Below are 27086 nucleotides of genomic sequence, written 5' to 3' on the forward strand. Positions count from 1 at the left end.
GCTGCCTGCCCAGTGTAGCAGACTGGGTGCAACTAGTACCTCCATACTGGAGATATAGGTCTGGGAGAGGACACCAATGTTGGTTCACTTATCCTTCCAGTGAATTTGCTGGGCTTTGTGGAAACAGTGTTGGTGGTCTTGCTCCAGTGCCCTGAGATGCCTGCAGCAGATCATCAAGGTCTCAGAACCATATAGGAGGGCCAGGATCACTGTCACCCTGGCGACCATGAGTTGACTTCCAGTAAAGTCAATGAGCATCTTCATTTTTGTATTGATGCACATCTTAACCACTTTAAAAATTACTCATAATTGAGAAAACTAAATACAGTATGTCCCTTTTCTCTGTTGCAAAATTGTGTGAATAGGTTTCAATCTGACTTTGTCGATGTTGGAACTTTTGCAATGATCACATGTTAATAAAGTAGCAACTGATGAAAAGCAGAACCATATTTTACTTATAACAACATAGGCTGTTCAGCCCTTTGAGTCAAGAATCCCACCCATCGCATTCCCTGCGCCTTAGTTCCCTGTATCCTTAACCTCTCACACATGCACAGTAACTCCCTTGAGTTCTTATTAACCATTAATCTACACTAAGGCATAATTTACAGCTTCTTTGGAATGTGGTTAGAAACTGGAGCACCCAGAGGAAACCCATACAGTCAGGGAGGGCACATGCAAGTTCCATACTGAGGGCAGAATCAAACCCAGGACTTTGGAGCTGTGAAACTGGAGCATTAACTGTTGCACCGGTGTGCCACCACTAACTCTGTCTACACTTCTTGCTGCCTTGGGAAAGCAGCCAACATAATCAAGGACCCCTCCCTACCAAGTCATTCTCTCTTCTCCCCCCTCCCATCAGGCAGAAGATACAAAATTTGAGAACATATGCCACCAGGCTGAAGGACAGCTTCTATCCCGCTGTTATAAGACTCTTGAACAAACCTCTTATGTGCTAAAGATGAACTGTTGACCTCTCAATCTACCTCTTGTCACCCTTGCACTTTATTTGTCTACCTGCACTGCACTTTCTCTGCAACTGTAACACTGCATTCTGTTTTTTTTCTCTGTTGTACTACCTCAATGTACTTATGTATGGACTGATCTGTATGGATGGCATGCAAACAATAGCTTTTCTATGTATCTCAGTACATGTGACAATAATAAACCAATTACCACCATATAACTACTGCTGGTTGTAAGGTAATACACTAAATCCACATACATCAGTAAGGGTCACAGATTTAAATACTTTAACAAATGGATCCTGCCAACCACTTTAGAATGTTTTAAAGGCCGTTGTTATTGAAAATGAATTATTTTACTTTAAGAAACTGTGCTATTCACACTCAAGCTCAAGTAACAAATAAGTGATTCACATATATATACTCAGCACATAAATGATACAATATATTGACCCAGTTAAAACTATGTTATTGATTATTAACGTAGGGAACTGTGAGTTAGAGGAATATAATGTTCAGTTCTGATATTGGTCATTTTAAAGTTTTATATGGTAGAAAGAACAAATCAATAGGTTCAGTTTCTGCCATAATATTCCAAGATTCTGCTTTTGACTGTTGATCTTGTTGTTGAATCAATAAACTCAAGGAACCACAGTGTTGGGTAGTGAATAAACAGTTTTAAAATGATATTGAATAAACTGGACAGTTCAAAATAAAGGCTCAGTAGTGTCTTACTGCTTAGCCGCAGCATGTAATTCTTGAACTATTAGGCCAACCAACTGAAGTATAAATTGCAACCATTTGTTTTCAGACTCAAACTAGGGAAGATGCGACTGTTCTAAATTTAATTTCAGGTTCATTGATGCAGACTGGGAAAAGAAATCAAACTGGTATCTGAGGAATTGAACATCCTGTTTAAACAAAATTGGAGCAACTAAGGGTCCATTTGTACTGCACTTCATCCACTTCTTGGAGCAAATGCTGCATTCCAGATAGTAACCTGATTATACTGGTTGGCTCCTGCGTGACTGGAACATTATACCTTCTGCTAATAAGAACAATTTACTCCCATTGTTTTTGCAATTTAAATATGTAAATATTAAGGCACACTAAGAGGAAAATCACTGCTCTCTAAACACTTCAACTGAAGTTAGGGTGCTTTATATTAAGGTCAGAAAGGCTTCCAAGGTGGCTGGAACTTCAATAAATTCTAAATCTAGAATCATGTCACACCTGGATTCACACATTGCATTTAATGTAAGTGGAAAGCTGAAATCAATTTGCACAAACGTTAACCTGCAATTTAAATGCAGCCTGAGATTGCCCATTTGTTAACAATTCTTTAATATTTAGTAATTAATCTTAATAGCTAAATGTTGTTAAAAAGAGGAATTAAATTAATGCAAATTACTGTGGGAGACAGAAGCTGTTTGTCATGTCCAAGGAATAATAACATAACTGGGTGCTTGGACTGAAAAGCAAAGATATTTTCTAAATTAGTGAAGGAGATCAACCAAGAAGAAAATCATTTTAATGTCTTCCAGTTTGCTTTTTTAATTCATGTCATGAATCTCAAATAAACAATGCATTATCTTACATGTAAAATAAAAATATTAGACTCAAATATAGGCACTCTAAGGTACAATTACTGGCCGATTTACTGTGAGCATAGGTAAACATTTAACATCAAATAAAATGCAAATATGAATACACTTTTCTGCTTTGAGATTAGCATCTGTTAATTTTTTTTATATTTATAGTGTACTGTTTTTATAATGCATAAAAATATTACTGTATAACAAGCCAACAAATGCCTGCTGGTGGTAGAGCTTAAAGTGGATGCAGGGATAACCAATATTTAGGAAGCTCAAGTAAGATGCTGTAAAATAAATGCATTTTATTTTGTTCAATCCTTGACCTTTGAAAAGGTAAAGGATCTCAGGCACAAATTCATTTCCAACCATCAGTGCTGGGGGACTGAGTTGTTTTCTGGAATATTGCCTTAGTGTTATCTCTGGCCACAGCATGAATGCCCTTGGGGATAAATGCATGTGCATGTTCACTCACTAACTCCAAATCTGGGACATCATTAAAAGTGTTACATCATGCTTTGCAAAGTAAAAGTTAATGCCTGGGAGGAATACTCAACAATGAGAGTGCATCATACATTTTCCAGAATAGAACCTAAGTTAATCTTCAAGAAAATATTTTCTTCAATCTTGATAAAATGATTAATTTCAACCAGTTTTGCTGCCAACCAAGATACAAGACCCATTCTAACAGAATACAACATAGAACAGTACAGCACAAGAACAGGCCCTTCAGCCCACAATGTTGTGCCCAACTAAACTAATCCCTTCTGCCTACATAATGTCCATATCCCTCTATTTCCTCACATTCATGTGCCTATCTAAGAGCCTCTTGAACGCCTCTGTCTTCTTTGCCTCCACCACCACCCCTGGCAGCGCATTCCAGGCACCCACCACTCTCTGTGTAAAAAAAACTTGCCCCGCACATCTCCTTTGAATTTGCTCTCTCTCACCTTAAATGCATGCCCTCTGGTATTAGACATTTCAACCCTGGGAGAAAGATACCTGCTGTCTACTCTATCTATATCTCTCATTATCTTATAAACCTCTATCAGATCTCCCCTCAGCCTCCATCACTCCAGAGAAAACAACCCAAGTTTGTCCAACCTCTCCTTATAGCACATGCCCTCTAATCCAGGCAGCATCCTAGTAAACCTCTTCTGCACCCTCTCCAAAGCCTCCACATCCTTCCTATAATGGGGCGACCAGAATTGAATGCAATACTCCAGATGTGGCCTTACTAGTTTCATAAAGCTGCAACATAACTTCTCAACTTTTGAACTCAGTTCCTCAACTAATAATGGCAAGCATGACAAACACCTTCATTACCACCCTATCAACCTGTGTAGCCACTTTCAGGGAGCTATGGACTTGGACACCAAGATCCCTCTGCTCATCAACACTGTTAAGGGTCATGCCATTAACAGTGTACTGTCCCTTTACATCTGATCTCTCAAAGTGCAACACTTCACATTTGGAAGGGTTAAACTCCATCTGCCATTTCTCCGCCCATAACTGCAACTGATCTATACCCCACTGTATCCTTTTGCAGTCTTCTACGCTATCCACAACACCACCAATCTTTGTATAGTCTGCAAACATACAAACCCATTCACCTATATTTTCATTCAGGTATATATCACAAACAGTAGAGATCCGAGTACGGATCCCTGTGGAACACCACTAGTCACAGACCTCCATCCAGAATAAGCCCCATTGATTCCATTGTAATTTTACTCAAATGGTGACCCATCATCAAAAAAGTATGTTATTCTTATCAATGTGATTTTCCAGTTTAAATATAAAACTACAAACAGAACTTCAACTTCAGCAAGTTTAAGCATCCCAAGTCATCCAAAGTAGCTTGACTTCACTTTATAGAATACATAAAAATAATATCAGTTTACCTTTAAATGAAATAGATTTTCTGTAGCGAGTTTTGAATTGAACTTAAGAAATAATGATTGTTCAGTCTAATTTTTGAACTCTGCTTAATGTGCAATCCATTCACTCAATGAAAAATGAAAGTGGTTCTGCATTTTAACAAAGACAAGTACTCAAAATATTATGGAAACAAGAGGATACCAAATATCAATGCTCTTGATATTCCTGCATAGGAAACACTTCAGTAACAGTTTATGTGCATATCATATTACAATCAATTTGGTGCAAAATGTGTAACTGCCCTTTTGTATTATTTTATCTCTTGTGGAATGATCTTAAATATCAAGGGAAGCATTACTGAACTGGAACATGTAGGGTTTCTGTAACTATAATCTTTACAATTTTGGGGGTCTCATTAAATTCAGATAACACATAATTTATCATTTTTAAAACATTTCTTAGTAAATGTCATACTAATTGTTTACTCAGGGCAAAACTTTCACAACTGTACAATTAATGTGTGTGTAAATTGAAAATTAATAATGACTTAGCAGCTGTATTTAAGATATATAACCATAATTTTCAAAAATATACATTAGGGCATTATTTAAAACAGTCAGCATTAGTCAATGCTTATGTGACATTTCAAGCAAGAGATGGCCTTGCATTGTGTTGCTTTACATTAACAGAGCTAAAAATTGCACTAGAGTCATTTACTCACATTTTCTAAACTATGCAAGTATGATTAGGTATTTATCAGTACCTAATGAAACTACTAAAACTAACCTATCCCAAATGCTTATACTTTAACAGACATGCATGGAATATGCCTTCCATTCACTGAACTATAGTATAAGTGAATGACAACATATTCCCATTTTATGTTGCTGCTCAAATGTTGATAAATGCTACCAATCATAGTTTTCACCTTCTTTGTGGGCAAATCTTTGAGACCAAGGGTGTCTTGCTTCCAGTCCAGTTTTGTGGGTTCTGAGGTGATGATGAGACCACTGTGGGAACTGTGGACCCTTTCACTGGTGGGGCAGGACCTCCCTTCAGGTGCCTGTAGAGCTATTCCTTTACTCTTGAGGTATGATGGAGTTTTCAATCTGGGAATGTCATTCTTAAATTTATGGTTAATTAGCTCTTTGATCTCCTGGCCAAACCAATCCTGGTTCTTGATGGCAGGGGAGGCAAATGGCTTTTGACAGGCACCAATTACGGCAGACTGCAGGACGGCACATAAGCTGTGGACACTTTCTGGTTCATGTAGGCTGGCAGTTGATATGCTGTCAATGAGGCACTGTCTAAGAAGATCTGCCTTTATGGGATCTTTCAGACCTTCTTGAGATGACACTTTTGTTGATGCTGATATCTTGGGGCTATCTTGATGGAGAACAGAGTGAATTAAGAGGTGATCAGTCCAGCAGTCAAGGTTGCCTGTTGCAGCATGGGTGACGTGGACATCTCTGCAGTCCCTCAACATGATGATGATATAACTGTTTTGATGATGATAGAAACAGATGCCAGTGCTTGGACCATTGAAGTCTTAGAACATAGAACATTACAGCACAGTACAGGCCCGTCGGCCCATAATGTTGTGCAAACATTTTATCTTGCTCTATCTATCTAACCCTTCCCACCTACATAGCCACCCTCCCCCCCAATTTATCTATCATTCATGTGCCTATCTAAGAGTCTCTTAAATGTCCTAATGTATCTGCCCCCACAACCTCTGCTGGCAGTGCGTTCCACGCACCCACCACTCTCTGTGTAAAAAACTTACCCCTGACATCCCCCTTATATCTTCCTCCAATCACCTAAAATTATGTCCCCTTGTATTAGCCGTTGTTGCCCTGGGAAAAAAGTCTCTGCCTGACCACTCGATCTATGCCTCTTATCATCTTGTACACCTCTATCAAGTCACCTCTTATCCTCCTTCTCTCCAAAGAGAAAAGCCCTAGCTCACTCAACCTATCCTCATAAAACATGCTCTCCAACCCAGACAGCATTCTGGTAAATCTCCTCTGCACCCTCTCTAAAGCTTCCACATCCTTCCTATAATGAGGCGACCAGAACTGAACACAATACTCCAAGTGTGGTCTTACCAGAGTTCTATAGAGCTGCAACATCACCCCGTGGCTCTTGAACACAATACCCCAACTAATGAAGGCCAACACACCATACGCCTTCTTAACAACCCTATCGACTTGTGCGGCAACCTTGAGGGATCTATGGACGTGGACCCCAAGATCCCTCTGTTCCTTCACACTGCCAGGAGTCCCGCCATTAACCTTGTATTCTGCCTTCAAATTCGATCTCCTGAAGTGTATCACTTCACACTTTTCCGGGTTGAACTCCATGTGTCACTTCTCAGCCCAGGTCTGCATTCTATCAATATCCTGTTGTAATCTACAGCAACCTTCTGCACTATCCACAACACCACCAACCTTTGTATCATCAGCAAACTTACTAACCCCCCCTTCCACATCCTCATCCAAGTCATTTACAAAAATCACAAAGAGCAGGGGTCCCAGAATAGATCCCTTCAGAACACCACTGGTCACTGACGTTCAGGCAGAATACGCTCCATCTACCACCACCCTCTGTCTTCTATGGGCAAGCCAAGTCTGAATCCACACAGCCAAGTTTCCCTGGATCCCATGCCTCCTGACTTTCTGAATAAACTTTCCATGAGGAACCTTATCAAACACCTTACTAAAGTCCATGTACACCATATCCACTGCTCTACCTTCATCAATGTACAATGTTCATCAAAGTCTTGTTCTTTATCCTCTGAAAAACTGGGTGTTCACTATGACAAGGCCATACTGCAAGCATTTTGTCAAGACAAGGTCCCCAGTGGAGTTAGCCTTCCTACTCATTACGACCTGAAGGTTACATCTCTTCCCTCCCCTAGCATTGAGTTCACTCAGAAGCATCAGTATAATTAGTGGAAATACTAACTATTTTATACAAAGTAAGAAAGTAAATCCTAATAATTGATTCATCTGGCCAAACTCTCCTGCCTTCAAACAAAGTAACCAAAGTTACTTACTGGACTTACGACAGTGATATATTTGAAATTTGAGTTCTTTCATTCACATATGTTATTGCACAGGCTCACACAGTAGAGAGAAATGTTTGTCACGCTCCGATCTATAATTTAGCCAGTATTCTCAATCTCAGATTGTGTGGCAAAAGATTCATCATTGTGATTTGTTTCCAAAGAATGTGAAGTGTTGAAAAGGTCATCACTATGTTACTTGCACTTGGGAACAGTGACAAAATAATAGTGCAAAAGTGTCACCTTGTGGTCCGCAAAGGAATAACATCATAGAGAAATTAAAGAGACAGTTTTGTCTAATGTAGGTTTGGATTTTTGTGGATAAAAAATGAATAAGTCAATAATTACTTCCTGTCGAGGAGAGTTTAACTTGATGCCATTCAAAACCAGAGATCTAGGTTAGCAGGAATGAAGTGGTATGAAGCAGAAAGATTGAAGTGAAGGGCTAAATTTTACAAAGCCTCATCATCTAACTGTTGGTTAGATGTGCTGTTGCACATTTAGACTTCTAAATATTTTGCTGTGAGCTGAAGATGGTGAAACTGAGAGCTGACTCAACAGGCCAACCAAATCCTTGGAGACGCAGAGACTGCAGATGCTGGAATCTGGAGCAATGTACAAAATGCTGGAGGAACTCAGCAGGTCAGGCAGCATCTATGGAGGGAAATGGACAGTCAATGTTTCAGGTGCAGAACTGAAAGATCCTGGAAACTCAACACAAAATTCTGCAATCCTCTCTCCAGTTACTCTGAATTAATTTTTAGCAACACAACACTAGCTTCACCAGTCACATTTTATACATGCCTTCTTGACTCTCATTTCTTCCTCGATTTGATCTTCCTTTCCTTTGTTCTCTCTTTGTATTTGATTTGGCATTGAATTGACCCACTCTGATTTATGCCTCTATCCTAGTGTTTACACCACCATTCATATCAGAACCCTTCATTCTGACTGAACATTGAATTCTCCAACTTCAGGTGAAATGGGGAGACAGTGGATGGAATGGATACACCACAAGCTGGCAGGTGATGGGTGGATCCAGGTGAGAAGGGGTCATGGGGGAGGAGAGAGTGGAATTAGTGCCAGAAGCTGGGAGGTGATAGGTCAAAGGGCAGAAGATGATGGAATCTGATAGGAGAGGAAGGTGGAGCATGGAATCGAGGGATGGAGGTGAGGTGACAATGGGAACAGTGGGGGGTGGAGGGGAACCTGTGGGAAGAGTGTGTGAGTGAAGGAGGGAAAGAAACAGGGTAATGGGGGCTGGGGTGAGTATAGGAAGAACTGGGTAGATCGGGAGGAGAGAGGAAAGGGAGAGAGGGGAAGCAGTTCACCGGAAGGTGGAGAATTCAATGTTCAGTTCTGAATATGAATAGTGGTGTAAGTGCTAAGGTAGAGGTATAAATCAGAGTGGGTCAATCCAATGCCAAATCAAATACAAAGAGAGGATGAAGGAAATGAACATCAAATTGAGGAAGAAATGAGAGTCAAAAAGGCATGTGGCTGGTGAAGCTTGTGTTGTGTTGGTCAAAATGAATTCAGAGTAACTGGAGAGAGGGTTGCAGAATTTTGTGTTGAGTTTCCAGGATCTTTTATGTCATTTTAAAACACATAATACTAGAAGCCAATTCTGCCCACAAAACTGCCCAGCTTCAAATCAAGTTAATTACAATGAGCCAAATCTTCTAAAAAAAAATGGTGGCTGGCTATTTTACAGTAGTTACGGCTGCAATTGCTTTGCCTTGATGAATATCTAATGGAGTTTGGCAGTGAACTTGTCCGTTAAATTCAGTACAGTATAGCCATCATGGTGTACCCTAAAGACCATGCCAACAGTCTATGCCTGCTGATAACATGCATTCCTCATTTTATCCATGATACTAATCCGTATGACATCAAGGTATTTGGGTGCATAGTCAAAAATCTCAGTGCCTACATGTCCCCAGGAATTCCTCAAGGAAAGAAGCCACTTTTGAGTCACTGAGTTCCATGTACAGTGTTCCAGATGATCCAGTAATTGCTTCCCATGAGACCTTATATGACAGAGTCCCAGGAAATAAATTCATAATTAGTAGCACTCTTGCTGTGCTGTGGTTTTGTTGTTATGTGCACTAGCAGGAGGCTGTGAAATGAAGAGGAAATCCAGATGAATACTGCACCCCTGGAGTTTTACAGGAAAGTAAAGGTATCAAAGGGTATGGGGTGAGAGTAGGAATATGATAATGAGAAAGAGGATCAGCCATGATTACACTGAATGGCAGAGATGTTTGAAGGGCTGATTGGCCTACTCCTGCTCCTATTTCCTTTGTTTCACGTAAAGCACTGTCCACAGTCATTCTCTGAAATCAGGATATTCATTTAGTATCATATTTATATTGGTAAACATTGGTAAATCAACACCAACTAAAAAGGATCCCAAGTCAATAACTGGAAGACAGTCTTCGTCCTTGTGACTATCATATTATCAGTTGTAAGTCCTTACTAATGTTAATTGCTAGCCATAAAGTGGTTGGAGAGATACTAATTCACAGACATCCTTCTTGAGAGCGCCATAGGAGATTCTACACATCCCCATGTCCAGAATGAGCCAGTTCCTGGTGTCTCACTGAGCTGGAGATCTCCTGCAAGGTGAACTGGCCTGGATCACTAGTGGGCAAGGTTGTCTACTGACACAAAGGACAGGAAGTAGTGATTTCTTTAGGATCTCAGTGCCGCAGCGAGAGACCAGCATTTCAAGAAATTGGAAGATTAGCAGTGTGGTAATAGGCTTGTACCTCTGCCTAGTTGCCATCCTTACAACTCAAATTGGCAGTAAAGTGTGAGAGTCACAGTTTAGACTATCCAGCCTATTGTCTTGGCAAGTCTCCAAAGAGACTCCACAAATTAACCAGGATTTCTTAGGTGCAAGGACACCAATAAGAAAATTATTCTAAATATACATTTCTTTTAATTCATGAAGAAACTATACACTACACATTGTTTTGTACAGCTTTTAAATACACATTTAAAAACTATTGACCGCTTTTCTTAGAAAATCGATTGCACCTATTTTTGGTACACCAACATTTTTGGTTGCAGTAAAACCAATTCATCCCCCTTTAATAATATTGCAAATTTAGTGTTAAGGGGTTTTACACCTAGAGATAGCACTAAAATGTGACTGTGTAGTTCCCAACTAACTTCAGCACAGCTTCTCATGTTTTGCTGTGCAGCAATCTGAGAAGGATGATAGCCGTTAAAGGTACACTCCTCATCACAGCCGAGCAGTAGCAGCATGATCTACAGCTGCTCTGGAGGAGACAGAGGCTGCAGGGGAGGGGAGGGTCACTTCGTGGAGATACACATAGTGAATGAGGTATGTAGCAGGAGTGCTCGTGGAGCCAAGAGATGGGCCAAGGTTAACAAAAGATGAGCTTGCAATATACAGAGGCCCCTATACTAGGGAAAGGGCAAAGCTCAATCTACTCTTGGGGAAAAGGGCAGGGCAAGTGACTGAGGTGACAGTGGGGAAGCACATTGGGACCAGTGACCATAGTTCTATCAGTTTTAAAATAGTTATAGAAAAGGGCAGAACTGGTCCACAGGTTCAAGTTTTAAATTTGGGCGAGAGGAATTTTGACAGCATGAGACAGGAGCTTGCAAAGGTTGACTGGAGTAGGTTGTTTGAGGGCAAAGGGACCACGGGCAAGTGGGAAGCTTTCAAAGATGATGTAGTGAGACCTCAAGGTCTGCATGTTCTTGTTAGAGAGAAGGGCAAGGCTGGTAGCAGTAGGGAACCCTGGATGACGAGGGATATTGAAGCCCTGGCCAGGAAAAAGAAGGAGGTATGGGTCAGGTACAGGCAGCTGGGATCAAGTTAATTCCTGGAGGAGTATAAGGGACACAGGAGTGTACTCAAGAAGGACATCAGGAGGGCAAAAGGGGACATGAGATAACTTTGGCCGAGAAGGTTAAGGAAAATCCAAAGAGATTTTATATTAAGGAAAAAGAACAACTAGAGAGAGAATAGGGCCCCTCAGAGACCAAAGGGGACAACTTTGTGTGGAGCAACAGTAGATGGGCAAGGTCCTCAATGAATATTTCTCCTCTGTTTTTACCATGGAGAAAGACATGAAGACTTTGGAACTAGGTAAAGCAAATTGGGAGGTCTTGGGGATAGTCCACATTACAGTCGAGGAGGTGCTGGATGTCTTAAAAGGTATGAAGGTAGACAAATCTCCAGGGCCTGACCAGGTTTATCCAAGAACACTGTGAGAGGCTAGAAAAGAAATTGTGGGAGCCCTGGCTAAAATATTTGCATCAACGTTAGCCACGGGTGAGGTGCTGGTAGACTGGAGGGTAGCGAATGTTGTGCCTTTACTTAAGAGGGGCGGCAAAGAAAAACCTGGGAACAATAGACGAGTGAGTCTAACATCTGTGGTAGGTAAGTTACTGGAGAGGTTTCTAAGGGATAAGATGTACCTACATCTGGAAAGATAGGGGTTGATTAGGAGTAGCCAGCATGGCTTTGTGCGTGGGAGATCAAGTCTAATTAACTTGATTGAGTTTTTTTGATGATGTGACCAAGAAAGTTGATGAGGGCAAGGTGGTAGGCATGGTTTATATCAACTTCAGTAGGCCCTTGATTAAGTTCCACATGGTAGGCTTCTCTGGAAGGTTAGATTGCATGGAATCCAGGGAGAGCTGGCTAATTGGATACACAATTGGCTTGATGGTAGAAAGCAAAGGGTGATGGTGGAAGGTTGTTTCTCGGACTGGAACCTGTGACTAGTGGTGTGCCTCAGGGGTCGGTACTGGGCCCATTGTTTTTTTCATCTATGTCAATGATTTGGATAAGAATGTACAAGGCATGGTTAGTAAGTTTGCAGATGACACTAAAAAAGGTGGTATAGTGGGCAATGAAGAAGGTTGTCAAAAACTACTGGGGGATCTTGATCCGCTGAGTAAGTGGGCTGAGAAATGGCAAATGGAGTTTAATCTGGATGAGTGCGAGGCGCTGCATTTGGGAAAGTCAAATCCAGGAGGACTTTCATAGTGGACAACAGGGCCCTGGAGAGTGTTGTAGAACAGAGGGACCTTGGAGTACAAGTACATGGTTCACTGAAAGTGGAGGCACAGATAGACAGGGTGGTGAAGAAGGCTTTTGGCATGCTGGCCTTCATAAGTCAAGGCATTGAGTATAAAAGTTGGGAGGTCATGGTACGGTTGTACAGGATGCTGGTGAGGCCATACTTGGAGTATTGTGTTCAGTTTTGGTTGCCCTACTATGGGAAAGATGTTACTAAACTGGAAAGAGTGCAGAAAAGATTTACAAAGATGCTGCCAGGACTTGAGGGACAGAGTTATAGGAAGAGGTTGGACAGGCTTGGACTTTATTCCTTAGAGCATAGGGGACTGAGAGGTGATGTTATAGAGGTGTAGAAAATCATGAGGGTCATAGATAGGGTGAATGCCCCCAGTCTTTTTCCCCAGAGTTATCCTCTCCTTTCCCACCTACACCATCCACCATCCTTACCTCATCAGTGGTATTTTACCCCCTCCAACCCCTTCAGAGACGTCAAGTCTTCAAATGTAGGAGAGTGAAAAGGTGTCCTTCAATTCCTTAAATTAGAAGTCAGGAGAACACACACCAGTCCTCATTGAGGAGTCAGCGGTGGAAGGGGTGAGCAGCTTCAAGTTCCTAGGCGTCAACATCTCAGAGGATATATCCTGGGCCCAAACATTGATGCAATCATGAAGAAGGCATGCCAGCGGCTCTGTTTCATTAGGAGTTTGAGGAGATTTGGTATGTCACCAAAGACTCTTGTAAATTGTTATAGATGTACAGTGGAGAGCATTATGACTGATTGCATCACTACCTGGTATGGAAGATCCAATGTACAGGATTGAAAGAGGCTGCAGAGGGTTGTAGACTCAGCCAGTTCCATCAGGGGCACAACCCTCCCCGCCATCGAAGGCATCTTCAAGAGGCGGTGCCTCAAGAAAGCGGCATCCATCATTAAGGACCGTCACCATCCGGGACACGTCCTCTTCTCATTAGTAACATCAGGGAGGAGGTACAGGAGCCTGAAGACCCACAATCAATGTTTCAGGAACAGCTTCTTCCCCTCCGTCATCAGATTTCTGAACGATTCAAGAACCCATGAACATGACTTCGTTATTCTTTTTTTTGTAATATTTATTTCTTTTGTAATTTATAATAATTTTATGTCTTTGCACTATACTGCTGCCACAAAACAACAAATTTCAGGTCACATAAGATAGTGATAATAAACCTGATTCTGGTTCTGATTAGGCTGAAGCAGCACAGAATAGGAGGACATTTGGACCAAGTGCAATCCAAGACAAGGAGCAAGGGGGAGTCCATCACCATCTCTTGCAGAAGGTTGTATGATGCCAGGAGACAATGAACGCCCATCTGGAAGTGTTGTATACATCTGTGAATGGACTGCAATAACCCACCCCAATCTGGATGGATTGGTTTATTGGAGCCCATTAATCAGTATGGTGGTGCAGATCAGAGTCATAGAGCAATACAGCATGGAAACAGGCCCTTTGATCCAACTGGTCCATGCCGACCACAGCATTCTCCCTGCTAGTCCCAGTTGCTCGTGTTCAGCCCATAACCCTCCAAGCCCCTCCCCTTCATGTACCTATCCAAATGCCTCTTAAATGTTGCAATTATACCCGTCTCGACTACTGTGACAACTCATTCCAGGTTCTCACTAGCCTCTGTGTAAAGAAGTTACATCTCAGGTCTCTTTTAAATCTCTCCCCTGTTATTTTGTATTTCTGCCCTCTAGTTATAAAACATAGAACATTACAGCACAGTGCAGGCCCTTCAGCTCATGACGTTGTGCCAACATTTTATCCTGCTCTAAGGTCTATCTAACTCTTCCCTCCCGCATGGCCCTCCATTTTTCTATCATTCATGTGCCTATCTAAGAGTCTCTTAAATGTCCCTAATGTATCTGTCTCCACCACCCAGAGTGCGTTCCACACACCCACCACTTCCTGTATAAAAAACTTGCCTCTGACATCCCCCCATACCTTCCTCCAATCACCTTAAAATTATGCCACCTCGCATGAGCCACTTTCGCCTTGCGAAAAAGTCTCTGACTGTCCACTCGATCTGTGCCTCTTAGCAGGCATGGTAGTGTAGCGGTTAGCGTGACGCTTTACAGCACCAGTGACCCAGGTTCAAATCCGGCCACTGTCTGTAAGGAGTTTGTACGTTCTCCCTTTGTCTGTGTGGGTTTCCTCCGGGTGCTCCAGTTTCCTCCCACATTCCAAAGACGTACAGGTTAGGAAGTTGTGGGCATGCTATGTTGGCACTGGAAGCGCGGCGACACTTGCGGGCTACCCCCAGAACACTACGCAAAAAGATGCATTTCACTGTGTGTTTCAATGTACATGTGACCAATAAAGACATCTTATCTCATCTTATCATCTTGTACACCTTTATAAAGTCACCTCTCATCCTCCTTCACTCCAAAGAGAAAAACCCTAGCTTGCTCAAGCAAGCTATGGACTCCCCAACCCTGGGGAAAAGACTGTGACCTTATCTATAAACTTCTAAGAGGTCACCCCTCAGGTAACACTTGATGTGGAAACAGAGGGAATACACAGTATCTTCCTTCCTCTACGTAGCCTCTCCCTGATCCAACTGGTCTCTGGACATGCGAACTTGTCTCCCTTCTGCAAGAGCAACAGGATGCCCTCACCATTCACATACCCACTCAGACTGAGAGGGACTCTGAGGAGTAGAGCGAAGGCATCCAGACAGCTGTCACTGCGGATGTGTCAAGCAGGCCAGATCTAAGTCTAGGAGTTGAAATTATGATAACACAGGCTGGGTGTCAGCAGATCATTGCATGGCTGTCTATCCAGTTTCCTGAGTCTTTGCCTGAGTGGTGGTTCAGGACGTTGATGTCACCACTCATGAGGTCAACTATTCACCTCCCACCATGGCCTCCCAGGCAGAATGCCCACCATGCCCTACAGGCAGCCTTACTTCAATTGGCCAGGACCAGCAGTCTGAATTTGGCTCATCAAGGACATCTATGCAAACTCAAGTGGAAGGGAAGATCCTTCCATCTGCCACACACGTGACACTGTGCTGTTGTGCTAGGCCATCGAAATCCATTTAAGGCTGTCAAGTGGGAAGGCACTAGGGTGTTAATGAATAATTGTCATGATTTTCCATTTATTTGATTTTGCTCTGTTATAAGTAGCTCTCAAGTAGCCAGCAATGTTCAAGTACATTGTCATTTAGAGCACATAACAAGTTTCAGCCTGAAGGGATAAGTCATGCAGGTGTGACAGCTGCTTACACTGCATCATACACTGATGCATCAGCGAAAAAGGTTGCTAATGTCGTGCATCTCATGTCAACAGGCTCAAGTAAAGCTTTGATTGCAGCTAAACAGTGAGGGATACTTTGCTGTTAAAAATAATTGCCTCACTGTAACAGAGCATATGCTTTGGTGATAATTTTTACTGACACTACAGTTGCCATGTAATTCTGGCAATTAATGACTACAACCTCCGATGGGAAATTGATTTTTATCTTAGGTTTCCTCCGCCCTGCTTGTGCTGCTCTTTCAAACCTTCTACTGGAAACCTAAGGATGCTGAGAAATATGAGCCAAGTTAAATGTTAAAATGAAACATCAGTATTTTATGCTATCATTCTCTTAGACCACTCCCAACGCCCCCCCCCAGACACTGCACTGACCACAACTAGTTAATGTGAGCAAAATGAAACACCGTGCTTCTGCTGCTAAGACTTCATCAGTTCTTTCCCAGTAAAATGCTCAATTTTCTCAGCAAACCTGACTTGGAGTTCATGAGGGATTTCTCAATGTTGATAGAGTATGGACTTCATTGGCTTGAAATGTTATCAACTCAAAGGATATCCCTACACATTGCATGTCAACCTGATCAAGATGTTATGAAGTGCATTGATCTTAGATGCATGGGTTGCAATAGTGACCAATGTTGAATAGCAATCCAAAGCTTTCAAACTCTCAAGCTATGTTTACAACTGCAGAGATATCCTGAGGGAAGTTTATTTTATGCACAAATCATAGGTCTTTAGGTCAGGTGTCATTCATCAGGAGATACAAAAGTGTGGTGGCAAGACCTTTAAGTCAAAGAATCAGGGATTTATTCATTGGCATATTATGATCAGCATGTAAGGGATTATTAATTATTGACTGGGCTCATTCAGTTGACATTTGATATATTGGGTTGATGGAAAAAAAATTAGTTGATGGAGAGGGTCACTTGGTTTGCATCAGGAACCATTATTTTGCAAGCTCCTTAGGAGAATTGTCTCCCTATCAGTGTCTCCTCATGTCAATCTGGAAGGGCCTTCCTCCTCTGCTTAGATGGGAGATTAGGTCGGTGATGTTGGATAGGCACATTCCCCATCATAGTCTCTGTCATCCTTCTGTCCCTTTTTCCCCCTTCTCTCCTGCTGATCTTTACAGCCTGACTCAGTGCCCTCAGTTTCCAGGCCTTCTATTTTCAATAAAATGCTGAAATATGAGAATTGCTGGCAATGACAGCATTTATTGCCAATCCCTAATTGCCCTTCAGAAGGTGTTGAGTCACTTTCTCAAACCACTACAACACTTCCAGTGAAGGTACTCCAACAGTGGTATAGAGCTCTAACAGTTAGACCCACCAGTGTTGAAGGAATGGTATTAAATTTCCAAAGCAGGATGGAATGCAGCTTAGAAGAGAACTTGTGGCTGGTGGTACCAGAATCGCTTGTCCTTCTTGGTGGTAGAGAAGGACAAGGGTTTCAGGTACACAGGAATCTGAAACCCTTGGTGGATTTAGGAGATACTCTCAGAATAATCTAGGCAAGTAATCACAGTACATCTTGCAAGGGGTACGCATTTCAGTCAGAGAGAATGAACATTTGCAGTCATGAAAGTGTAAGCAGACTGCTTTGTCCTAAACAGTTTTAGGCTTCTTGAATATTCTTGGAGCTGTAGTCATTCAGAGAAATAGAAGGTATTGCATCGTAGTCCAGGCTAAACCTTAGAAAATAATGGAAAAATACTTTCTCTTCAACCTGAAGCAATAACTCCATTTCTCTTTCCACAGATGCTGGCTGACCTGCAAGGTATTTCCAGTATTTTCTGTTTTAGTTTCAGGTTTCCAGCATTTGCATTTTTTTTAATTTCAGGCTGAAACTTGTATTAGGTGCATGACTGATGCTGGGAAAACTTCTTGTACACTAATATGGATCGCATCCAAAAGTACTCCATCCAATTACTCAATTGCCATGTTTTCACCCAGAAATGATCATTAATGCAATCAATGTGACAAACAAAAAAAAAAGAGTACTACATGATCCAATTTCTAAACTTGAATGTCATTAAAAGGGCCACTGGACTGAAATTGGCAAGACTCAAGGACAAAAATCTCCTGGAAATAATCAGGTCTGACAGCATCTACAGAAGAGAAACAGACAAGTTAGAACTGTAACAGATACAAAGGGAAGGCAGAAGGGAAGGAGAAAATACTTGAAAGGTCCTTATAAAATGGAAGGTAGGAGAGATTAGTGAATAAAAGGGACAATGGGCAAAATAGAATAGGATTACAATGTGGCAATGGAGGGAATGTTTATCCATAAACTTTCCACTGAACTTGATTATATAAAATTATTTTGTACATCTCTATTTATGCATATAACCAGGTTTCCACTTATAAATACCAACTGCAAACATATTATATGAAAAGCTAAAGCTGAGATTTTTGAAAGACTAAAATGACTCCATAACTCTCTGACAAAGATGGAAAAATAAGATCAAATTAATAGCCAGGTTTGAAGGAAATGATTACAAAGCCCTGTACCATTTTTGACCAGCCTGATCTGATTCATTGTGAATCCAAATGGTAATTGCTGTCGACTTTAGACCTTGTCAAAGTTCATTTCCCATTCCCTATGGGGCTGGAGTGAAGTGTAGGGGGAAGTGTTAATTAGTTTCCCATGGAACTGGGAAGGTTAAAATTGCTCCTTCGGTGGCCAGAGCTATCAAATTGCCTGGAGTGAAGATAGTTACAGAAATACCATTAGAACCAATAGGTACAAAGTCAATAATCACAGAGAACACTACAGCACAGCACCGGGCTCTGCATCTAACAGACCTGTATCATCAGTTGCACTCCAAGTGAGCCTCCTCCAGCACTTCCTACTTCATCTCACACTTACTTATTTTCTTCTGTTCCTTTCTAGCTCTGTATTAAATTCACCTATGTTAATAACCTCAACTACTCGAGTGAAGTTCACATGCTCATTACTCTACAATTAGGTATTAATTATGTAATTATTCTCATTTATTTGAACCATGTGATATTTAACCAATCATCTGGTTCCCAATAGTAAATCTGAAGGTCGAAGTACCTAGAAAGTAGTTCATTTTAATTCCTTGAATAATTGAAAATGGCTTAAAATGGATTGTGGAATATGTGTAAAATGGAATAGTGGGTTCTGACACTTCTAGTAAAGTATAATGTGGTCAATAGCTTATTGATAAAGATGGAGTCTGATGGTTTCATTCTCTAAAAGAACCATAAAAATATCTCATTGCTTTAAAACTCAGTGACTGAAATCCAAAATGCCAGGTGGTGAATTAATTAGCTTTCATACATAATGAATTATTGTAGTCAGCTCTTCACCATGTTGTGCGATCTACTCTAATGGGATCCAATGAATTTATTTTTAAATTACTAATTGTCTAAGTGGTTATTAGTATTATTCAATGATGTACAATTTACACTCCTGGGATATCTATTATTGCAATATAATTACAGTCAAAATGAATAATAAATGGTGTCATTAACAGAATACAAATCAATGTATATGTTTTGACAATATCCACAATACAAAATCCTTCCAGGTATGAGCCACTTTTCAATAAATTCTCATCAATGAGCTAAGAGTTCCTACTAACATGAATTCTTTAGTCTAAACCAGCCTATGTCAATTCTGCCATTACATTGATAAAAGAAAAAGTTGAGGTCGTAGTGAATTGTTTGTAAGATTTTTACTGATAAAGTGTTATTGCGCTAATCGTTTTATAATATTTTGAATTTTTGATCCATTATGTAAGTAGATTAAATATCTGAGTAGAGATTATACAATGGCCCCAAAACTATGGTCAGTATCTGTATTTTTTTATCAACTATGTTTAACAAATTACTTTGATACTGATTTCCTCTTTAATTTACAACTGCCTATTACTGTGTCAGTAGATTGATGATCCCAAAATATTAATTGACATTTACCATATTTTCTATTGTTTAATACTATAGAAATTTAAGCAGCCATTGTCTATAAATTATATATTACATATGAATGCACAAAAATTGGTTTGCTCATTCTTGTAAGAAGCCCTTTTTTCATGTGTTATATACAAGTGGTTTACTTCCTTGATAGAAATATTGCACCATTGCAAGTCAAGTGAGAAGGGGTTTAAGACATACCTTTACCTCCTGCATTCAAAGCTGGAAGAATGTCCAATACAACTTCCTTCAAAACAATATAAAATCTCTGAATTTTCCTTTAACGTATTAATTTTATGCATCATCTTTTCATAGAAGCAAGAATATAGTCTTTATTTATCATGTTAAAGGAACATGTGACCAGCCTTTAGCTCATCATGGTCATATACCATGTAGTAAGATTGTGTCCCAATGATTCTATATTACTAGATCTGTGCTAGAGTGATTTTTTGTCAAAGTTTTTAATGTTAAATTGTAACATAACTTCCATCTTATTTCACTAGGTTAAAAACTATTGTCCTGACAGTCACATCAAACCTGCTGCTATGCAAAGTATGCAAAGCAGGAGAAATATCTTCCGACTCTTTGGAAATACTTTGAATCCAACATTTTAGTGATTATGTCTGAAGGTAATACACACACTCCCCCATTAATGAGCTCCCACCCATAAGCACAAAATAGACATTTGTAAATGTTTCAGCTTCAGAACATTGCCAAGGCAGAATCTATTCAAATCAAGTCCAGGAGCATTCTGGCAAAATGTGAGCAGTGTCTATGGTTCTGAAGTGTTTGAAGCACTTAACAATCAAGCCTTAGAGCATTGAAATGTTTGTCTTGCATCAACACAGGAAAGCAACAGTAAGGCACAGATAATAAGATGCCTGAGCCTAGGAGTGTATAATTAATGTATCATGACAAACAATAGCTTCAATAAGAGCAACCAGATAGCCAAGCACCTCAAGTGGAGAGCTGTAAGGTTGTGGAGAATCAGACGATTGTTGACATTGAGACTTGCTTTTGAAGCATTTAAAAATACATTTGGGAAAGATATTGAGGTGACTTGTATATCTTTTCCACAGTTGGCAAATCAAGTGTATGACAGGCAGTTTCAGACCACATGAAGTCATCATATCACTTAGTGGCAATTTCCTTCTAAATTAAGCAAATGTCATGAGGCTCTTTAATAAAAATGCTGCCATTTAGCTGTCTTCAGTTGCCAGTACAAAGAGACAGCAAAATGAAATGGCAAAACTAATGCCTTATGTGGGTCACCACAGATACACATCTTTGCTGGCTATTCATTAGTAAAATTACCACTAAGTAAATGTTCCACTTTTTGAGATACTTAATGACTTTGTAAGATTTTGATTTTGTTGCCTAATTAACATAAGTTTCAAATATTATCATCTGACAGAAGTAACAAGAAAATAACACACAATTCTTCAGTTTGAACAGACCTTAATTGGACTGGACAGCAATATAGTAACTTTTATCAAGCAAGTTTAAAGTACACAGTGTTTTCAATGCAGGGAGCAAAGGCTGAAGTTGTTGCATATTCTTATTTGAGTCACATCTTTTCATTGATTTCTATTAAATATTATGTGTAAGTTTGTATCATCAAATCTAAACTATTAGAATCAGGCTAAAGTAAACATCTTCCAAAATGCTATGAAAAGACTGCAGTGTGGTGACAGCACAAGATGTACAAGGGAGGAGGCAGAGTTCCACTGCTGGATGCCAAAGTCTCACCATGAGATGGAGCCAAGGTGGGTTGACATTTTTGATCTGAACTAATGAGAAAAAAAATGAGTCATCATAAATAGAGTCAGGAAAAGAAAGATGTGGAAAAAAATAATTAGACTGACAAATACAACTCCAAGAAAGAGAAGCAAGGAACATCAAAAACATATGAAGGAAATCATTCCAGGCACAACAGGAAAAAAGAATGACAGATTAATGTTGTCTGTTTGTGTGGGACAGAGAGGGAAGAATAAAGAATGGATGTCAATGGAGCTGTCACTTGGATTGAGTTAAGTGGTCTGAAATAAGGAGGCTGCTTGTGGTAAACTTTTCAGTCAGTGGTTTTGACAGACTGCTGGTCTGCTCACCTAACTGATTCAGATGATTTTCATGTTTTGCTGCATAGATTTAATGTCACTATCCAGCTGTGTGAAGTTTGTCTCAACAATACCACTTGCTTCTCACAGCAACTTCACATCCAAACATGGCAGATGTCAACCTTGCACTTTTTATCTCATCCTATCCCATTGTCCACTGCCCAAACAGTTTTTCCGTGTGAAATATCCATTCATTTGTAGTTCTAATTTAGTGTACTGCACTCAGTCTCTTGATCTTGTCTTCTCTCCATGAGTTAACCATAGGCAGACTGGGTGACTTCTTGCAGAACACCCCTGTTCAGACTACAAGAGTACGCCTCCCCCAAACTTCCAAATATAAATTGAGTGACTGGTCTTCAATGTGAAGGGACAAACCTGTTGCCTGCCACTTATTCTACATCTTACTCCCAATGTGATCCATCTGTCAGTAGCCTCCTGCACTATTTTAATGGTACCCAATGTAAGCTTGAGGAACAGCACCTCATTTCAACCTTCTGGACCCACTATCATATTCTGCAATTGCAGGTAACTTGCTTTCTTGGTTTGCATCAGAAGTGACCAGCTCTGCTGTAGGTCATCCACCTGTAATATTGGCTCAAGTTTTTCTCACTCCAGCTCTTCATTTTACAGCTTTTAAATTCTTTGTTCATGTTCTCCTCTTTAATGCCCTCATTAACCTACCTATTCAACTAATCCATACGATAACCTTGTCCTCACCCTATCAGAAACATTCCCTTTGTCTTATCATTAAAGCCAAAGAACAGTTCATAAAATATTTTAACTACAACAGGGAGAGATCCTGCGAAAAAAAAGAAAGCAAACTGTACTTAACTGAAAAAGTATTCTGAAATGTATCTTACATGAGAAGTGACAATAAAATGAGATGACAATAAGTGCAATCAACTACTCTGATATTGCATCTAAAATCAAGGCAATGAGGCCAAAATAGGCACATCTATAGTCATTAGTGCAGATTCTTTTATTTTAACTAAAGTGATACAGAACCTGGATCATTTACATCAACTACATCAAAGATCAGTGCATATCATATTATTACTTACTACTTGAGTCGCAGAAGGTAATGAAGACTGCAGCCATGGTAGTAAAATGTTCATTTCTAATTTTAGAGGGGTTAAGGCCAGCATTGATCAGCCATGGCAATACTGAAAGGCAGGTCAGGCTTGAGGGGCCGAGTGGCCTACCTGCTCCTATTTTCTTGTGTCCTTTAGCCAAACAGGTCCAAAATGTATCTTTAAACAAAGCATGGAGGGTTTTATGGGATGTCCAACTGAAGTGCAAATTACAAAATCTTCAAAACCAGAATGAAATTCAGAAATCAGAATTGAAGCTTAGCTTCTTTTAAAGGAATTGACCAGTTGAGCTACAGATGAATTAACACGCAAGGCAACAGATGTAAGTTGCTTCTGATTTAGTAAATGAAAGCTTCAGTGGATTTGAAATACTCTGTAATTGTGAGCTTAATGTAAAGACTTCAAATAAGAAACATATTCAAACATTTCTATTCAATGTTATCTGATCTTTATCTTTTATAAACCACATTATAGTCCCAAGTGATACCAAAATAAACCTGGAATTTATAATACTTGAGTATAAATGAAAGCCAGACTCTGTAATCATAAACATGAGAGAATCCATGCAACTGCACCACCATCCTGTTATACACAACATGTATAGTTATTATAAATAAAAGCCATAAGGGTTGAAAATATGCAGCAAGCCAGGCAGCATCCATGGAGAAAAAACAGTCAATATTTCCAGCTGATCTTTCATCAAAACATGTGTGGAATGAGAATGTCAGGATTACGCTGTCAAACAAAATGCAATGGTTTTTTGTTAATAAACATTAAAACTGGACGTATTTCCATCTAATTATTATCATGAGTAGAGAACTTCTATGGTGAAACAAGTTGAACAATGGAATTGCCAAGTAAAATGAACTGCAAGCGGAAATCTGAGACCTCCCGCTTGGCATAAATGGGACAATAGTATTCCCTGGTAAGTGACCTAACAGTAGGTCGGCAACTGAATTAGCCAGCAGGCTCCTTAAACATGCAGATCAGAGGCTTGTAGAGAGCCCCAGATGCCTTTTCTGGACACAGATGATGGAGTGTGCATTTTGAATATTCACCTTAGTTTCAACCAAGATACAACTAAACAGAAGATCTAAAGATTTCTGTTGGAAAAAGAGATCAAGTAAGATATAATACTTCCAAGTTTCTATGGTGTCTGTTGTGTGCTGCCACTAAAGTTGATTTCATCCTGTATTGTTTACAGTCTGATTTAAAATTATCAGCCCTGTTCTGAACACCTTGACCTTGCATGAATGGAAGTGAAAAATAAGAACAATTTCAAATGAGCATCTGAATCAATATTGCTTATTTTTTACACCCATGTCATAATTATATAATTAGAGAAGATACTGTATATACAATATCACTTTAATGTTATATATTGTTGAACAATGTTTACACAATTCATGTTGGCATGATGTATTTTGTCATCAACCTTTGAATTAATGACTGTTCATTTCCCATAGTAATCATTTTGTGCAGTAGACTTCTTTGTAAGATACCATTTCACACAATATTGTTCCCAAGAGTGTTTTTGAACCTGCAATTACCAATTACATTCAATGAATATACATTTTGCAACCCTGTACAGCCTTGGGACGGTGGTACAAAATGCCACTTTAATTATTTGCTTTATTTATTACACACAGAAAAATGTCACAGTAGTCACTGAGTTCAAACTAGAATCTAACATTAAGCAAATAAGTTATATTGTGTCTGTGCTGAAGTGCTAAAGACACCCAAAAGTACACAACATGTGCAGTATAATGAAACATTTCACCATTATAGCCTCTGCGTGTTTAGCAAACTCAAATGAAGCAGAGTATATTATTTGCATTAATAAGAAACATCTTTAAGATAATTTCCAATTAGTAAACAAGGAAGCAATTCACTGTATAAATTCCATATTCCTTTCAAAACTTTTGTGAAGTGCTTTTGAAAGTATAAGTGAAGTATCTTGCATTGATTTTTCTGGCATATCACGAGAAACTATTGCTCTGCCAAGTGAACTAAATGTATATTTCTATTTAGCAGGGCAAATATGTGCTGAAGAATTCCCTCAGATTAATAATTACAGGCTCAGACAAAAAACTAGATCAATAGCTTTAGTTCACTAATGTTGGCTTTACTTTATATATTACTGGTCATCTTTGGGTAATGAACGGCCTCCATTTTTACAGACTTCCATAAGTCAATTTTGTCCATAAATTGGAAAATACACAAACATCACTCGACAGGGTAACCATACCTCCACAGTATAGTAATGAATGGTATCAAAAGCACATTAGACTGTTAAGAAAGAACAATTACTAGAAGTAAAGAGAGAAAGGAAACTAGTTCTGCTGTTAGTAGGAAATAATGTATGTATGTACATTGGGCTTTTGAATGTAATAACATTATTAAATATATATTAATATTATGGATATATTAATATTGTTAATGTATGTGTATATATATTTATGTATTTATACATCAGAAACTATGAAAAAATCCTTTCTGATTAAAGACAATTTGAAAATTAGTTAGTTTTCACTTGAAGTAACTACAGTTAGAAATTGTAGTTGTAATTGCAGAAGTGGACCATTAGGTGTGGGACTGAGATATCCACGTTAGGGAACTTGCAAGCCTCTGTAGAGTAGGTTTAATAAGCCCTAAATACTAATCGTTGATCCTGAGGATCCGGAGGAAGGATGGAGGTTTGGAAGGACAGAAACAAACAAATGAATGGTTATCACTTTTCAGTCAGTAAGACCTCCGGAAGTGCACATGTGATAGAGCTACAGGATATGGCTCTGATGTAACAACAGTCACATTTCAGATAAGCCCTTGAAAAACAGCCAGTCAGACAAGCTGCCACAATTGTGCCTTCGACAATTAGCATTTCCAGATTATATAAAAAAGAGAATTTGTTGTGCCCCTAATATCCATGTGGATTTCCTACTTGTCCTATCATGTAGAACAGTAAAACATGCCAGCGAAGACATATCAATGGGACAATGAGAAGTGAGCTAATGAAGAATTTATTCAAAGGTAGCCGCTACAAAATTTAGTCAGGCTAACTCTGCCCACATCACCCTCCATTCCTATCTACTCCCAGGCTCAGATTTGTACAGAGTATGGGATGGAAACATGTCAGGGATCACTCAAAGGGGGATTGGTACCTGAGCAGTTGGGGAGGATGGGGCAGCTGTGGTTATGATCAGTTACTGCTGATCAGCAGGGGTGAGAATTGGCTATCGGGGATCTGGGGTCAAGCGAATTTGGGAGGTTATGTCGTGGTTAAGTAATTAGTTGGGCAAGATTCACAAGTGAGTGGGATGTTGGTGATAATCAGGTTTTGGAGGGAGTTGGTGGAGGAGGATTGGGATCCAAAGGGGGGCTGTTATGGTGGTTAAATTCATAACTTAAAGGAGATCTAACTGAGGTGAGTTCCCAGCATCAGAGTGTGCAGCATAGCACCTGCTCAGCAATAGGTCCCTTCCAAGTAACATGGAAATAAGTCTCACTGCAGTCTTTTGTTTCTCTAGATCTCACTAGTATTGGGAAAGCAGTCCAAACCATCTACAGGCCATGCAAAAATGATGCAAAGCCCTGGGAATGGCTTCTAGGCAGTCTTGGATGCCATTGCAGTGTCAAAGCACCTCCATGCATCATCAGAACCAGACGAAAAATAGTGGACTTCATGAAATTTGCAGGAAATCGATGAATTTCTTTTGCAAGTGGTTTTTCCTTGATATTGTGTCAAAAGTGCTCTGATTTCGAGGCAACAGAGTTAATATTTTGGGTGAATAACTTTGTTTATTCAGCTTTCAAACTCTTGACAAAACAAACAAAACTATAAAACAAAGGTATCCTTTTTCCAACTTAGCAATGAACATGTAGAGTTGAATTTCAATGTGCAGGAGTGTGTAGGTTTGGCAGCAATAAGTGGTTGAAACTGGAGAAATTGACTGCACATCAGAAAGCTGGCTCCAAACCTTTGACTTATATATTTAACTACAGATGTATGTGGGCAGGCTGCTGGAGAGAATGCTTGTCAGTTTCACTGTGTAATAGGTCAATTACAGCAATATT

This window comes from Pristis pectinata, chromosome 6 (assembly GCF_009764475.1).
Source record: "Pristis pectinata isolate sPriPec2 chromosome 6, sPriPec2.1.pri, whole genome shotgun sequence".
Classification (NCBI taxonomy): Eukaryota; Metazoa; Chordata; class Chondrichthyes; order Rhinopristiformes; family Pristidae; genus Pristis; species Pristis pectinata.